The 14,855-nt window shown below is 46.4% G+C and overlaps 1 protein-coding gene across 1 annotated transcript in view; it reads left to right on the forward strand.

The window, feature by feature from the left end:
* Positions 1 to 14,855, forward strand: part of GON7 (GON7 subunit of KEOPS complex) — a 118,842-nt gene that overhangs the window by 65,284 nt on the left and 38,703 nt on the right. The gene's annotated exons all lie outside the window — the stretch shown is intronic.

Below are 14,855 nucleotides of genomic sequence, written 5' to 3' on the forward strand. Positions count from 1 at the left end.
TGCCGGGGTGACAGATGGACCCGGGGGGGGGGGGGCATTCATTATCGCGCGTATCCGCAGGTGCCATTAACTCATTCATTGAAAGAAAAACAGATGGGGGCGACGGCGGCACTCAAATGGTTAACGCTTTGTTTTGCTGTTAAAAAAACAAAAAAATGGTGTTTAATGGAACCACAGCGACGGCGCTTTAACCCTTCGCTGCACAGAACATTATTAAGAGCATAAGATGAACAATGTGTCCCGTTCTGAAAGCAATAAAATAAATATTAACTTTGCTGTTCTGTAGGACGGTAATCCAGGCCCTCGGAACCTGGTGGGGGCCGGAGGGGCATTACTAGAGGGCAGCTCAAGCGGACCCCCCCCTTGCCTCACCTGGGGCAGCTGTTATTGGCTCTGGTTTAAAAGATTGTACATGAAATAAGTTTAGGTCTCGGGTACAACCCCCCCCCAAATAAAGGAAGGATGTTTTACTCTAATTAGAGGGTGTTACATAAGTAGAACAGCCTCCCAGTAGAGGTGGTAGAGGGTAATACAGTGAGGGTATTAACCATGCATGGGATAGACATACGGCTCCTGAATCTAAGACGAGACCAACGACTGATTAAGGTTTGAGTCTTTACAGCAGGAGAAACGGGCGATTAGACGGAGGCCGGATGGGGCCGATCTGCCGGCAGGTTCTGTGTTATATTTTAACCAGTTCTATCCTGGATGATTTTTCTCGGACGTGTCCTTAAACACCATTTAGTTGACGTTGCCCGAGCGGCGTTAGGCGTGAGATAATATTCCGTGTCCCCCCCCCGGCCCCCGGAGATTACGGGCGATTACAGCGAATCCGGGTAACAGGCGGCGTCTCCGGCCGGACGGCCGGCTTTATCAGATGCATCGGGTGAAGAGGAGACAGATCCATAATGGAGCGGAGCCGCGTAAAACGAAACCGTCCCCTGATCGCCCGCGGAGATAAGACATCGGCCAATCAGAAGGAGCGGACCAAGCGACGCGTAACCTGAAAAAACCCAAACACTGAAATTTACCTGTTTTTGGGTAATTCAGCAGTTTATAGGAGCCGCTTCGTACGCGGATTCCGAGCCCCCCCGATAACGTCCCCGCGGAATGGGGAGAAACGATTAAATCCCGTTAATTGGGTCGTCGCCCCCCCCCCGAGATCAGCCGCCTTAACCCTCTGTTCTTAATGATTATTCCTCCCCATCGAGTGTCCTCTCCCTGGTTCTCTTTTAATGCTCTTTTCTGGCTCCTTTAATAAGAATTAAGGACAGAATTCTACGTTTTAATTCCTAAACCCTTAAATTCGGAGGATTTGGGGGTAATTTGTTGTTTTTTTGCGCCCCGACGTGGTTGGAAAGGAGTATTTGGGGGGGGTTTGCGGCAGCGATGGGGGTGGGGGGTCCGCGCTCTCTCGCTGCCGTCACGATCCGTCTCTCGAAGCTTTTGTTTCTTATGAATGGAGGACAAAGTGTTCCGGTTTGCGCTTTTTTCTCTCTAATAAAATGCATTTCTAATTCACGTGGAAAATGAATAATTCACAGATTTCCACTGAAATCCCTCGTATTTCGCACGCGGCTCGGAAGGGGGTTGGGGGTAGGGGGTTGGGGGTCTCCCCCCCCCCGGGCCCCGGAACCTCGCGGGTTCTCAGATTGAAGAGAGATATATATATATATATATATATATACCTTATTAGATCTAGTTATTAAAGGAGCCTGTAAAGGATCCCCCCGAGGCTCTGGTCAGGTGGCGCGGCTGGGAGTGATAGGCATCTGAATCTAAACGTAGCAAAGCAGGTGAGCGAGTTACTGAAGATCGCCTGCCTCGTCTGTTTAGGCCTCTAATTGCTAAACGGCTGCACTGGGCAGGTGCTGGGGGTCTGTGCAGGAAGCAGATTTTAGTTTCAAAGCGTTGTCCGGCTCAGAGTGATGAGAGTTTTATCTCAAAGTATTTTTACCTTAGACAGAAACCCAGAACCCGCCAGCAGATCGGCCCCATCCGGCCCCCGTCTAGTCGCCCGTTTCTCCTGCTGTAAAGACTCAAACCTTAATCAGTCGTTGGTCTCGTCTTAGATTCAGGAGCCGTATGTCTATCCCATGCATGTTTAATACCCTCACTGTATTACCCGCTACCACTTCTGCTGGGAGGCTGTTCTACTTATGTAACACCCTCTCATTAGAGTAAAACCTCCTTCCGTCACTTTCCCGTTTAATATTTTCCTCTGTCCAGCCGCCTTGAATTGGGCAGTAGGGGGGGCGCTCTTTAAGAAGAGTCGCCCTTTCTCATTACATTACATAACATACCGGGAGATTTAATACCCGGGTGTGATAACAATGGCCGATCATCAACTGATTCCTTATCTAGGATTTTATTAATCAAGCACTACGGGGGTCTTTAGTGCCCGGCCTCGGCTCTCAGGGAGGGGAGTGAGGAGGGAAGGGAAGGTAGTGAAGAGGAGTGCGAGGAGGGTAGGGAAGGTAGTGAGGAGGGTAGCGAGGAGGGTAGGGAAGGTAGTGAGGAGGAAGGTAGGGAAGGTAGTGAGGAGGAGTGCGAGGAGGGTAGGGAAGGTAGTGAGGAGGGTAGCGAGGAGGGTAGGGATGGTAGTGAGGAGGAGTGCGAGGAGGGCAGGGAAGGTAGTGAGGAGGAGTGCGAGGAGGGTAGGGAAGGTAGTGAGGAGGAGTGCGAGGAGGGTAGAGAAGGTAGTGAGGAGGAGTGCGAGGAGGGTAGGGATGGTATTGAGGAGGAGTGCGAGGAGGGTAGAGAAGGTAGTGAGGAGGAGTGCGAGGAGGGTAGGGAAGGTAGTGAGGAGGAGTGCGAGGAGGGTAGAGAAGGTAGTGAGGAGGAGTGCGAGGAGGGTAGGGATGGTAGTGAGGAGGAGTGCGAGGAGGGTAGAGAAGGTAGCGAGGAGGGTAGAGAAGGTAGTGAGGAGGAGTGCGAGGAGGGTAGGGAAGGTAGTGAGGAGGAGTGAGGAAGGTAGTGAGGAGGAGTGAGGAAGGTAGTGAGGAGGAGTGCGAGGAGGGCAGGGAAGGTAGTGAGGAGGGTAGCGAGGAGGGTAGGGAAGGTAGTGAGGAGGAGTGCGAGGAGGGTAGGGAAGGTAGTGAGGAGGAGTGCGAGGAGGGTAGGGAAGGTAGTGAGGAGGAGTGCGAGGAGGGTAGGGATGGTAGTGAGGAGGAGTGCGAGGAGGGTAGGGAAGGTAGTGAGGAGGAGTGCGAGGAGGGTAGGGAAGGTAGTGAGGAGGAGTGCGAGGAGGGTAGGGAAGGTAGTGAGGAGGGTAGGGAAGGTAGTGAGGAGGGTAGGGAAGGCAGTGAGGAGGAGTGCAAGGAGGGTAGGAAAGGTAGTGAGGAGGGTAGTGAGGAGGGTAGGGAAGGTAGTGAGGACGGTAGCGAGGAGGGTAGGGAAGGTAGTGAGGAGGAGTGCGAGGAGGGAAGGGAAGGTAGTGAGGAGGGTAGCGAGGAGGGTAGGGAAGGTAGTGAGGAGGAGTGTGAGGAGGGTAGGGAAGGTAGTGAGGAGGAGTGCGAGGAGGGTAGGGAAGGTAGTGAGGAGGAGTGCGAGGAGGGTAGGGAAGGTAGTGAGGAGGAGTGCGAGGAGGGTAGGGAAGGTAGTGAGGAGGAGTGCGAGGAGGGTAGGGAAGGTAGTGAGGAGGGTAGCGAGGAGGGTAGGGAAGGTAGTGAGGAGGAGTGTGAGGCGACCATCTGTTCCCATGAGATGAGATACAGAAAGCAAACATCCTCCCTTAACCCCTTCACTGCCAGAGACCTCCATGCCCCGGGGCAATCTGCTGCACTCCCACCATCCTCAGCCAGAAATACACCCGCTGTACCCGTTCTAAACTTTTTGTTTATTAAATGGAAATGTTAACCCTTTCCGTGCCGGGTGGGGTATATCCCCCCCCCCCGCAGAGTTCATCCGTCTGTTACTCTGCGCAACACAAAAAGGGCAAAAATAAAATAATAAAATAAAGCTTCGGAGCCGATCAGCCGTTACACCTCATTCAATTCATTCTAATGCGGGAGAGATTATTCCTCCCCTGCAGATCACGGCTGTCCGTCCTAATTACCGCCCCCGTTCGCACGGCACTTTATTACAAATAAAATCACCCGGCCGAGCGCTAATTACGTATAATGGAGGCTCTGTGTTGGGTGTTTTTACCCCAAAATGATATACCCCAAATTTATATATATATAGGTAGCTTATTTTAATCTGTACAGATCATACATTTGGAAGTCTGTCTGAGAGAACATGGTCCATGTTTGATGAGAAAGCGGTAGATAAGTGGAACAGCCTCCCAGCAGAAGTGGTAGAGGGTAATACAGTGAGGGGATTAAACATGCATGGGATAGACATACGGCTCCTGAAGACGAGACCAACGACTGATTAAGGTTTGAGTCTTTACAGCAGGAGAAACAGGGGCCGGATGGGGCCGATCTGCCGGCAGATACTATGTATCTATGGCTGATCTATTTACCCAGGGGGCAATTGGGTTTTTAGCAATGATCCCAGGTGGGGTTAGAAGGGCAGGTTGCAGGAAACAAGGTTAAAAACCTGATTGTCTGTCAATCAAAAGAAGAAAGAACGAGGAGTACGGAGCGGCTGGTCCCGGGAACGAGCCGCCGGCGGATCCTCCTGCTACTGACCTTTAATACCCGGCGGGAACGCACGCCGCCGGCTCACCTTGCGTATCATCTCCCGGCACGGTGTGTTCATTTCCAAATCGCGGGGATTTACTAAAATTAACTTTTATCTGGAAAATCCATGGAATCACTGAAAAAAAAAAATTCCAGAGAAATGATTACCCCGGCTTTAAAATCCACAAATCTAGAACCGTACAGAAAAAAAATACGTTTATTCCACGAAAAACGTCTTTCCGGAATATACCTGAACCTTGGCCGGGATTTACTGCAATCGTGTTTTGTTTATAAACATATATTTTTAACATATAAATATCGTTATTTAAAATAAAAACAACATTAGACGATTAAGAGAAAAAAATAAATAAAAATAAGAGGATCAATAGGAAAAAAATTCCATTATTTTAAATATTCATCAAAAATAATTTTACAATATTTTAGAATACTGCTACTTTTTTATTTAAAATAATATTTGTTTTATATAGCGGCATCATATTCCACAGCGCTGTACAACGGGATCTACGGATATATTAACGGAAACCTGTTTTGTTATATAAATATATTATCATATATAATAAATATAATATATATGATAAAATATTTATTATATATGATAATATATATCATATATATATCATATATGTTTATTACATATGATAATAAATAATAAATATAAATATATTTATTATTATTTATTAGCATATATAATAAATATATTATATATAATATATATATAATATATATCATCTATTTATTTTATATGAATAATAAATATATTATATATAGTTATTACATAAGAAATAAATATATTATATATGATAATATATATTATTTATTAGCATATATAATAAATATGTTATATATGATAATATATATATATATATAATATATCATCTATGGATTTTATATGAATAATAAATATATTATACTATATATAGTTATTACATAAGAAATAAATATATTATATATGATAATATATATTATTAGCATATATAATAAATATGTTATATATGATAATATATATATATAATATATCATCTATTTATTTTATGTGAATAATAAATATATTATACTATATATAGTTATTACATATAAGAAATAAATATTATATATGATAATATATATTATTTATTAGCATATATAATAAATATGTTATATATGATAATATATATAATATATCTTCTATTTATTTTATATGAATAATAAATATATGATATATCTGTAGGAAGCAGATTCTGTGTCCTCCTGCCCCGGGTACATCTTGTTATAAAATGCGTTACAGAGCGTGACTGATGATTAATTAAACACGAGGCGCTCTGCTAATTAATTCTTTGCGGTTGAGTCTCTTTACGGCAATCATTAAACGCGTTTACACAAAAGATAAACTGCGTTCCCCGGACAGGGACCAATAAACAGTGTTTGATTTAATAAACATTTTATTTCGCTTTTTTTAATAACCGCGTCGGTTCCCGTGGAGATCGGTGATAAAGGTGGCGGCGTGTATATGTGTGCGATATGGGGCGGATGTAGCGCGTGGCGTCCGGTAAGTCATTATCGTGAAATACATACGTTGGCCTTTGTTGATCTAAAGTGTTCCATTACTTGTTTTGATGCTGAGAATATTGTGGTTGGTGGAGCCCAGGCTGTGACGAGTTTTGGGCTAGCAGTGTGACGAGTTTTGGGCTATCACAGTGACGGGGTTTGGGCTATCAGTGTGACGGGTTTTGGGCTATCAGTGTGACGGGTTTTGGGCTATCAGTGTGACGGGTTTTGGGCTATCAGTGTGACGGGGTTTGGGCTATCAGTGTGACGGGTTTTGGGCTATCACAGTGACGGGTTTTGGGCTATCACAGTGACGGGTTTTGGGCTATCACAGTGACGGGTTTTGGGCTATCACAGTGACGCGTTTTGGGCTATCACAGTGACGCGTTTTGGGCTATTACAGTGACGCGTTTTGGGCTATCACAGTGACGCGTTTTGGGCTATCACAGTGACGGGTTTTGGGCTATCACAGTGACGGGTTTTGGGCTATCAGTGTGACGGGGTTTTGGGCTATCAGTGTGACGGGGTTTTGGGCTATCAGTGTGACGGGTTTTGGGCTATCACAGTGACGGGTTTTGGGCTATCAGTGTGACGGGTTTTGGGCTATCAGTGTGACGGGGTTTGGGCTATCAGTGCGACGGGGTTTGGGCTATCAGTGCGACGGGGTTTGGGCTATCAGTGCGACGGGGTTTGGGCTATCAGTGCGACGGGGTTTGGGCTATCAGTGCGACGGGGTTTGGGCTATCACAGTGACGGGTTTTGGGCTATCACAGTGACGGGTTTTGGGCTATCACAGTGACGCGTTTTGGGCTATCAGTGTGACGGGTTTTGGGCTATCAGTGCGACGGGGTTTGGGCTATCAGTGCGACGGGGTTTGGGCTATCACAGTGACGGGGTTTGGGCTATCACAGTGACGGGTTTTGGGCTATCAGTGTGACGGGTTTTGGGCTATCAGTGCGACGGGGTTTGGGCTATCACAGTGACGGGTTTTGGGCTATCAGTGTGACGGGTTTTGGGCTATCAGTGCGACGGGTTTTGGGCTATCACAGTGACGGGTTTTGGGCTATCACAGTGACCGGTTTTGGGCTATCAGTGTGACGGGTTTTGGGCTATCACAGTGACGGGTTTTGGGCTATCACAGTGACGCGTTTTGGGCTATCACAGTGACGCGTTTTGGGCTATCAGTGTGACGGGTTTTGGGCTATCACGGTGACGGGTTTTGGGCTATCACATGTAAGTTTAGGCTCCTGATGGATTATCAGGGTTATTAAGTTACCTGTAAAGCGCTGGGTCGTCACTCCGGGGGGGGGGTCTTCCAAAAATCACCAGCGACCCCAGCAGGCATCATCGACCTCGGAGCCGCCGCGTAAACGGATTCCAGCCGCCAAACTACTTTCTTTTTTCTTTAAAGTCTTTTTTTCTCCAGTCCGGGGAATTCCTGCAAATATAAGAACGTCTATTCTGCGTTACGAGGCTAGAAGCGGATGGAAGGCATTAATACCTTCATTTACTAACGGGGTGGTTAACAAAAAACCCACGATTTCTAACTACTTTATACCCCCGACCGCGTTAAATTACAAGTCGGATCATTTATGGCAAAATGCCTTTTTCTGCAGAGCCGCGACTCAGCTCAAACATTCAGGGGCATCGGGAATAAATGGTCTTGTTGCCTGGTTACCGGGTAAAAGCCCGAGCGCCGAGGGTTTCGTGTCGGCAGATAATCGCCGCTGACGGAGGGCGCCGGGTGAACGTTATTAGATGCCGCTTCTCAGGTCCTTAAGTCTTCCAAAGTCTGGCCTCGAGACCTCGGAACGAGAAAGGGCAGCAATTATATTATATTTACTGAATGGGGGGGTCTCAAAGAGATGGACCCCCAGTAAACCAATGTACTGCGCTACAGAATATGATGGCGCTATAGGAATCAATAAGTAATACATTTTTTCGGAGGAGTTTCTTCCGAAGGTTTCGACAGCGGCTTCTATGCTTTAAGGGGGGGGGGGTGTCTCCCATCATTTTTTAACCCCGTAAGTGCCACAGTTATACCCGGAGGACGGTAAATATTTACACGCGTGACGCAATCGCTGCCGAGTTCCGATCTCGGGGGCTGTCGTGTCCGTCGGGAGATTCGGGAGATGCCGTTACGCCGGCCGCATTCACTTCTTCTTCTATTGGTCGGCGGAAGAGAATTTTTCTAACGATAAAGGAAATCCTTCCGGCCAAAATGGGATTCGCCTGGAGCGGTCGGGGGTCCCGCGGGTCTCGTCAAGCAGAAGGACTCTTTCTTTAATGAAAGCTGACGGCCTCGAGGGCCGCTCTTCGGTCTCTCACTTTCTTTAACGTGATAAAAGGGAGAGATTTGTTGGGTTTCGGCCAAATTCTCTGTTGCCAGAAATTAATCTTTTCCTGAATATCCAAGAACTCCGCTGACTTTACTGAGCAGCATCCAGATGGAGAACTTGAAAACTTATTACAAAGAATAAGAAAAGAATGGTAGGAAATCCTTTTTAAAGACACCAGAAGGGTGATCAAAAACTGCGGGACTTGGGACTGAAATCAGGACTGTGACACCGATCACAAGAAGCTTATGACCTATGTCAAGGCTCTATGTGGATCTGCACCTCTAGGGTTATCGTCCCAGCATTCTTCTTAAGTCTCTGCTTTCTCATTCATTACCCAGTTTGGCTTAAGTCCTAATTCCTTTACTCAAAGCTTCACAATTAAATGGGAAACAGACCCAAAATAACACAAAATTACACGAAATTACACGACCGTTCAAAAGTTTGGGGTCGCTGAGCTGTTTTCCTGGAAACCAATGAAATTTCTGGCTGCAACATAAATCTAACCATCAATTAGCCTTTTATACTTAAACTTGGATCAGCGAACACAACGTGCCATTGGAAAACAGGAGTGATGGGAGTGATAAAGGGCCATTGGAACACAGGAGTGATGGGAGTGATGGGAGTGATAAAGGGCCATTGGAACACAGGAGTGATGGGAGTGATAAAGGGCCATTGGGACCCAGGAGTGATGGGAGTGATAAAGGGCCATTGGAACACAGGAGTGATGGCAGTGATAAAGGGCCATTGGAACACAGGAGTGATGGGAGTGATAAAGGGCCATTGGAACACAGGAGTGATGGGAGTGATAAAGAGCCATTGGAACACAGGAGTGATGGGAGTGATAAAGGGCCACTGGAGCACAGGAGTGATGGGAGTGATAAAGGGCCACTGGAGCACAGGAGTGATGGGAGTGATAAAGGGCCATTGGAACACAGGAGTGATGGGAGTGATAAAGGCCCATTGGAACACAGGAGTGATGGGAGTGATAAAAGGGCCATTGGAACACAGGAGTGATGGGAGTGATAAAGGGCCATTGGAACACAGGAGTGATGGGAGTGATAAAGGGCCATTGGAACACAGGAGTGATAAGGGGCCATTGGGACCCAGGAGTGATGGGATTGATAAGGGGCCATTGGGACCCAGGAGTGATGGGAGTGATAAAGGGCCATTGGAACACAGGAGTGATGGGAGTGATAAAGGGCCATTGGTACACAGGAGTGATGGGAGTGATAAAGGGCCATTGGGACACAGGAGTGATGGGAGTGATAAAGGGCAATTGGGACACAGGAGTGATGGGAGTGACAAAGGGCCGTTGGAACACAGGAGTGATGGGAGTGATAAAGGGCCATTGGAACACAGGAGTGATGAGAGTGATAAAGGGCCATTGGGACACAGGAGTGATGGGAGTGATAAAGGCCTCTGTACACTTATGAAGAGATTCCATTAAAAATCAGCCGTTTCCAGCTACAATAATCATTTACAGCATTCCATGTTATTTAAATGGACAAAATCTGCTTTTTTCCCAAAAACAAGAACATTTGTAAGCGAGCCCAAACAATCTTTGGGGTGGCGGGGTGGTAATCTTATAACATTAGGCTGTAGGGATATTTATTGTGTTTATAAGCGGTTAGGATGGAAGAAGAAAAGAAAAGTTATTAAAAAGACGTTGAATAAACATTTAATTTTTTGGACCTCATTAAGAGATTGAGCGGCGGCCGGGGACAGCTGGTAATTCGGTAATTTATGTCGGCAATTTCCTGAACCGATTCTTGGGAAGGAAAATAAATAAAGGCTTCTGTTCCCACCTTTGCTATCGGAAAGCGATACCGGCGGCCACTTTTTATGGCCCGCGTTTTTATTGAGTTGGTCTCGACTCGTACGCCGACCTGATTGCCAGAAGAAAGGAGACAAAGGGAGAGCCAACATTTGTTCAGAAAAAACACAAATCCGGAACATGAATAATCTCCGCGCGGCTGTTTGCAGATCAGGGCCGTGAAAAGACGGAATAAGGAACTTCAGCTTATTATGTCGAGATAAATACGTCCGATAAACGCAGCTCCCATTGTCCTCCTCTGCGTAAACATGACATTTACGTGCGGTAATTGAGCCGGGGGCCGATTGTTGGACAGGCAGGTTGCGGCACGCTACGCGGTTTACAAAATGACCTTTTAAAGGGGAAAAGACAAGAGAATTTGAAACTAATTATTGAGATTTAATAAATACACACGAGCGCATCAATGATCGTACCCAACAACTCAGTGGGTGCCCTTGGCTACAGGTCTTTTTAGATAAGTGGAACAGCCTCCCAGCAGAAGTGGTAGAGGGTAATACAGTGAGGGGATTAAACACGCATGGGATAGACATACGGCTCCTGAATCTAAGACGAGACCAATGACTGGGGGCTGACTACACAGGGGCTGAATGGGGCCGATCTGCCGGCGGGTTCTGTGGTTCTATCAGGCCCAAAGTAGCTTAAGACCCCTTGTTTTTAGACCCTCTCAGTTGCCATACATGGCAATGTTGGACACAGAGCTAGCAATCTATTTTTAGAATCTCCATCTTTCAAAAGGCAGAAAATCTATAGCCTAAAATACGGAAGAAAAAAGCAAACATCCCGCGAAGCCGGCTCTCCTCTGGGGGACTCAATGAAATTGGGGAGGAAAAAGCTCCTTTGTGCGCCGAGAGCCCGGCGGAGATCGCTTCTAATTCATCGCTGTTATAGGATAAAGGATCGGTTTGCGAGCGGCCGGCCGCAGAATGATTATTTTTCCATCTTTGTGGAATTCATTCTTTTGTTCCGGTGCACGGGACGGCTGACGCCCGCTGGGGGCCGATAAAAATAGAGGGAACTTGGCGAAATTAACAAATGATTTAAAATATCGTGATTATGGGTTTTTTCTGGCGATTGCGAAACTTCACAAATTTGTGCAGAAAAGCGAATAATATAGAGAAAACAAATCTATAGCTCAGTTAGTATGTTTTACCGAAGCTCTTACTGACACAAAGTATCCGTTTCTATCCGGTCCCAACGAAACCACCGAGCCGCTGGGAAAAGCCCTCGGCTACTAACAACAACAAATAAGTGGCCGCAGAGGGTGACCCCCCCGACACCCAGCTCTCCACACCGCCGTAAGTACAGCTATCTACACGCGATGCTCCACGTACCACGGCTACAGCTTTCTAAACGGCCGCCGTCTATTTAATGCGGTTACCAAGCAGCAACAGAAAGGGATATTTAAGGATTTTTGGTTACCAGTCTCTGAGCCCCAATCTACCAGACAAACACCCCGACTAGGTTGTGTTACCGAACGACATAACTGTATACAGCGCTGGGGGGGGTTATATTACTGTATACAGCGCTGGGGGGGGTTATATTACTATATACAGCGCTGGGGGGGTTATATTACTGTATACAGCACTGGAGGGGTTATATTACTGTATACAGTGCTGGGGGGTTATATTACTGTATACAGCGCTGGGGGTTATATTACTGTATTCAGCGCTGGGGGGTTTTATTACTGTATACAGCTCTGGGGGGTTATATTACTGTATACAGCGCTGGGGGTTATATTACTGTATACAGCGCTGGGGGTTATATTACTGTATTCAGCGCTGGGGGGTTTTATTACTGTATACAGCGCTGGGGGGTTATATTACTGTATACAGCGCTGGGGGTTATATTACTGTATACAGCGCCGGGGGGGTTATATTACTGTATACAGCGCTGGGGGTTATATTACTGTATACAGCGCTGGGGGTTATATTACTGTATACAGCGCTGGGGGTTATATTACTGTATACAGCGCTGGGGGTTATATTACTGTATACAGCGCTGGGGGTTATATTACTGTATACAGCGCTGGGGGGTTATATTACTGTATACAGCACTGGGGGGTTATATTACTGTATACAGCGCTGGGGGTTATATTACTGTATACAGCGCTGGGGGGTTATATTACTGTATACAGCGCTGGGGGTTATATTACTGTATACAGCGCTGGGGGTTATATTACTGTATACAGCGCTGGGGGTTATATTACTGTATACAGCGCTGGGGGTTATATTACTGTATACAGCACTGGGGGTTATATTACTGTATACAGCGCTGGGGGGTATATTACTGTATACAGCACTGGGGGTTATATTACTGTATACAGCGCTGGGGGGTATATTACTGTATACAGCGCTGGGGGTTATATTACTGTATACAGCGCTGGGGGGTTATATTACTGTATACAGCGCTGGGAGGTTATATTACTGTTTACAGCGCTGGGGGGTTATATTACTGTATACAGCGCTGGGGGTTATATTACTGTATACAGTGCTGGGGGTTATATTACTGTATACAGCGCTGGGGGGTTATATTACTGTATACAGCGCTGGGGGGTTATACTACTGTATACAGCGCTGGGGGTTATATTACTGTATACAGCGCTGGGGGTTATATTACTGTATACAGCGCTGGGGGGTTATATTACTGTATACAGCGCTGGGGGTTATATTACTGTATACAGTGCTGGGGGTTATATTACTGTATACCATGCTGGGGGGTTATATTACTGTATACAGCACTGGGGGGTTATATTACTGTATACAGCGCTGGGGGGTTATATTACTGTATACAGCGCTGGGGGTTATATTACTGTATACAGCGCTGGGGGTTATATTACTGTATACAGCACTGGGGGGTTATATTACTGTATACTGCGCTGGGGGTTATATTACTGTATACAGTGCTGGGGAGGTTATATTACTGTATACAGCGCTTGGGGTTATATTACTGTATACAGCGCTGGGGGTTATATTACTGTATACAGCGCTGGGGGGTTATATTACTGTATACAGCGCTGGGGGTTATGTTACTGTATACAGCACTGGGGGGTTATATTACTGTATACAGCGCTGGGGGTTATATTACTGTATACAGCGCTGGGGGGTTATATTACTGTATACAGCGCTGGGGGGTTATATTACTGTATACAGCGCTGGGGGTTATATTACTGTATACAGCGCTGGGGGTTATGTTACTGTATACAGCACTGGGGGGTTATATTACTGTATACAGCGCTGGGGGTTATATTACTGTATACAGCGCTGGGGGGTTATATTACTGTATACAGCGCTGGGGGGGTTATATTGCTGTATACAGCGCTGGGGGGGGGTTATATTACTGTATACAGTGCTGGGGGGGTTATATTACTGTATACAGAGGTAGGGGTTACGCTGCAGTTGTAGAGAGCTGACACGGAGTCCATTAGCTGATGAGTGAACGGTCAGGCTTGTCTGTCGAGCCGGCGATTGCTTGTCAGGTTGGGCAGATTGAAATCTAACGCTATGTTTGTTAATTCGCCTGTCGAATGTACGCAGGGAAGTTTTTATGCAAATTCCCAGATTTAGTCGACGGCCGAGTTCACGTTGGGGACGAGTGGATTATTTTCAGCCAATTTAGTCCAATTGAACCTTTGTGATTGGATGCCAGAGGTTTGGATTCTAAAGAGGGACTGAAAATAATAAATAGTGCCACATGGCTGGTATGTGTTCAGAAGACGCGCGATGGCGTGAAAGACGGACGGGGCTTCTGCAGAGCTCTGAATTCTGAGCAGTAATGAGGATAATGACGTTCCCTCTTATGCTTTCTCCGAGAACGACCCCTCTTATTACCCTTTATCAGTGTGGGGGGGGTGATAGACGGGATCGATTCCCTCGCTCACAGACCCCACGTTACAGCCGAGCTCACAAAACGCTTCCTACCCAGGCTTCATCCGTCGAATGGTCCTCAACGGGGCATTCAATCGTTACATACGGTGCAGTAAGATGAGACCATGTTGGGTTTACTGAACGAAGCAAAAATATGAATGTTAGGCATATAATAATAATAATAAATAATAATAAATTCACAGAAACTATCCATGTCATTACAATGAAAACACAATACCTCTACAGTATCCACGAGGCATTAGAGCTCCTCTCCTACAGAAGACAAAGCAAATAAGTCAGGTTTGGCACCAGCAACACCGCTACCCATCCCCCCCCACCCCGCACGGGACGCTGTCGGCAGCAGCTGTACGGAGAACGCTCGCTGCCGGCATCGGATCCCATCGCTGCGCGTTAACTCCGCGTGGTCTTTACCGAGGCCGTATATTTTGATGATCACAGAGAAACTTGGTACGACATCGAATACCGTTTAAAACTTCACGAGTGGGAGACACCTTTCTTTTTACAAACAAAATGATGACATTAACATAGAAATGGTTTTCTTTGAAAATATGTTTTATTAGATTTATCTCCGAGCAGCTTGTTTTTAACACAGACAAAAAAAGAACATGTGTCCCTGTGTATTTATACC

Source organism: Spea bombifrons, chromosome 9 (assembly GCF_027358695.1).
Source record: "Spea bombifrons isolate aSpeBom1 chromosome 9, aSpeBom1.2.pri, whole genome shotgun sequence".
Classification (NCBI taxonomy): Eukaryota; Metazoa; Chordata; class Amphibia; order Anura; family Pelobatidae; genus Spea; species Spea bombifrons.